Raw genomic sequence first — 3,378 nt, forward strand, 5'->3', positions numbered from 1 at the left:
CCAGAAACTTTACTGTATTTGCTTATTGTTTCTAGTAGTGTTCTTGTGGAGTCTTTAGGGTTTTCTATATAGAGAATCATGTCATCTGCAAATAGTGACAGCTGGACTTCTTTGTTTTCTATTTGGATATCTTTTATATCTTTCTCTTGTCTGATTGCACTCACAGGACCTCCAATGTTATTTTGAATAACAGGAGCGATAGTGGACAGACTTGTCTTGTTCCTGATCTTACAGGGAAGGTTTTTAGTTTTTCACCATTAAGTATAATGTTGGCTGAGGGTTTGTCATATATAGCCTTTATTATGTTAAGGCACTTTCCTTCTATACCAATTTTGTTAAGTGTTTTGATCATAAACGGATGCAGAACTTTATTCATCTTCCCAAACTGAAACTTTTTGACCATTTTCCATGACTTCCCAATCTCCCCTTCCTCCCCGCCTCCTCCCCACCAAGTCCCTGACAGTCACCACTCTACTCTGTCTGTCTCTTTGGATTTGACTTCCTTAAGTAGTTCAGATAAGTGGAATCATCTCTTATTTGTCTTTTGTGACTGGTGTATTCCACTTAGCATAATGTCTTCAAGGATTTCTTTCCATTTTTAAGCTGAATATTTTATTGTATGTATATATCATCACATTTGTTTATCCGTTCATCTGTTGATGGACAATTGAGATGCTTCCATATTTTCCCTATTGTAAAATGCTGCCCTGACCATGAGTGTACAAATAATCCATTCCAGTTTCTGCTTTTAATTCTTACAGGTATATACCCGGAAGTGGAATTGCTGGGTCATGCTAATTGCTTTTAATTTGTTGAGAAACCGACATACTGTTTTCCATAGTTGCTTGAAAAGTCATTCCTAATAGCAGTGCACAAGGATTCCAGTTTATTCACATCTTGCTAACACTTGTTTTTTTTTTTTTTGATAATCATCATTTTAATGGGTGTGAAGTACTACCTCATTGTGGTTTTGGTTTTCATTTCCCCAGTGATTAGTGATGTTTAGTATCTTTTCATGTGTTTATTGGCCATTTGTATGTTTTTTGAGAAATGCCTAGTCAAGTCTTTTGACCATTTTTGAATTGGGTTGTTTGTTTTTTCATTGAGTTTTAGGAGTTTTTAAAAATATATTCAGGATATTATTAGTCCCTTATCAGATGTGTAATTTGTGAGTATTTTCTCCCATTCTGTTGGTTGCCTCTATACTGTTGATGCTGTCTTTTGATGCACACATTTTTTAAAAATTTTGATGAAGTCCAGTTTCGTCAATTTTTTCTTTTGTAGCCTGTGCCTTTGGTGTCATAGCTGAGAAATCATTGCCAAATCCAGTGTCATGAAGCTTCCCCTATGTTTTCTTCTTAGAGTTTTATAGTTTTAGCTTACGTTTAGGTCTTGATTCATTTTGAGTTAATTTTTGTGTATGGTGTTAAGTAAGGGTCCAACTTTATTCTTTTGCATGTGGATATCCAGTTATACTATCTTTTCCCCATTGAATGGTCTTGGCAGCCTTGTATAAAGTCATTTGACCATATTTGTGTGGGTTTATTTCTGGGCTCTTTTTCTTTCTGTTGGTCTATTGGGCTATTCTTAATGCCAGTATCATACTGTTTTGATTACTGTAGATTTTTAGTAAGTTCTGAATCAGGAAGTATACAATTTTTCCAGTTTCATTCTTTTTTCAAGATTAGTTTTGGCAAGTCTTTGATTTCTTTCATTTCTGTAATTTCGTAGTTTTCAATGATTAAGTTAACTTCTTTAGTTATTTCTAAGTATTTAATTCTTGATGATATAAATAGAGTTTTTTTAAATTTCCTTTTTGGATTGTTTATTGTCAGGGTATAGAAACAACTGATTTTTTGTGTTGCATTTGTATCCTGCTACTTTGCTAAATTTATTAGTTCTAACAGATTTATGTCAGTGTATGTGTAATCTTTAGGATTTTTACATATAAGATTATGTTATCTGAGAACAGAGATAGTTTTACTTCTTTTTCAATTTGGATGCCTTTTATTTCTTTTTCTTGCTTAACTGCTCTGGCTAGACCTGCCAACATAATGTTGAATATCAGTGGTAAAAGTAGGCATCCTCATAATGTTGAATAATAATGTTGAATATCAGTGGTAAAAGTAGGCATCCTTGTCTTGTTCCTAATATTAGAGGAAAGGCCTTCAGTCTTTTACCATTGAGTGTAATGTTAGCAGTGGGTTTTTCATAAATGCCCTTTATTACGTTGGAAGCTTCTTTCTATTCCTAGTTTTTTGAGGGTTTTTTTTTTTTTTTTGATCATGAAAGGGTGTTGGATTGTTTCAAATGCTTTTTTCCTACATTAATTGAGGTTTTTTTTTCTCTTTATTGTACTTACGTAGTATGTAACATTGGTTTTCATATGTTGAATCACCCTTGCATTTGAGATAAATTCCATTTTATTGTATTGTATAATCCACTTAATGTGCTGATGGATTTGGTTTGCTAGTTTTTTGTTGAAGATTTTTTCATCTGTACTCATAAAATATCTCGGTCTTTTATTTTCTTTACTTGGTGATATTTTTGTCAGGCTTTAGTATTAGCAATTCTGGGCTCATAGAATGAGATAGGAAATATTTACCCCTCTTCAATTTTGGGGAAGAATTTGAAAACCATTGGTGTTTTCTTTAAAAGTTTAGTAGAATAAACATTTAAAGTGTGCAGGTGAATGAACTATCACAAAGTAAAGACCTGTGAAACATTGCTGCACCACGGAAGCCCTTCTAGCACTTCTTAGTGCTCCTCCCTCCCCTCTAAGATAACTCGTAGCCAGCCCATTGTTTGGACATAACTTTCTTGAATTCCTCTATTTTTGCTCTGTGTTCCTGTAATCGATGTAAAAGCTGCAATTGCTTTCATAAGTTTGCGTGTGTGTGTGTGTGTGTGTGTTTGAATGTTGCTGAACTTGATAAAAATTGTAATCTTTAATTTGTTTTGATGTTTTAGCATCTCTTACAGGTACTATATTTTTTAACTTATGGTTTGGTTTTCATATTTGAATGGATTGGTCTTTTCTTCACTGTCTCAATGGAGGAGGGGATGAAAGATGATGGCGGGGGGTGGCGTGTAGCTTTCCCAGTTTCTCAGCTCAATAGTTCTCTCTGTTGCTACAGTAACGGACAATTTTTTAAAATTATTTTTGGTCCTATCTGTTGCAAGAGGTTCTACCACTAATTCATTCTTTTCCTCATGCCAGTGCATCATCAAGGGATATTGCTTGCCCTGACTTCCAAAACAATCCTCCACCCCTTTAAAAAGTGATTTTTAGAGTCCACCTCTTTTTCCTACCTCCTCCAATCCTTGATCTCAGACTTGCCCACAGCAGTTCCCACTCAGGTGAGACTCTGTTCTGTA

The 3,378-nt window shown here is 34.5% G+C and overlaps 1 protein-coding gene across 1 annotated transcript in view; it reads left to right on the forward strand.

The window, feature by feature from the left end:
• KLF17 (Kruppel like factor 17) overlaps positions 1-3,378 on the forward strand; it is a 10,706-nt gene that overhangs the window by 5,397 nt on the left and 1,931 nt on the right. The gene's annotated exons all lie outside the window — the stretch shown is intronic.

The sequence above is a fragment of the Pteropus alecto genome, unplaced genomic scaffold (genome assembly GCF_000325575.1).
Source record: "Pteropus alecto unplaced genomic scaffold, ASM32557v1 scaffold484, whole genome shotgun sequence".
In the NCBI taxonomy this organism is placed as follows: domain Eukaryota; kingdom Metazoa; phylum Chordata; class Mammalia; order Chiroptera; family Pteropodidae; genus Pteropus; species Pteropus alecto.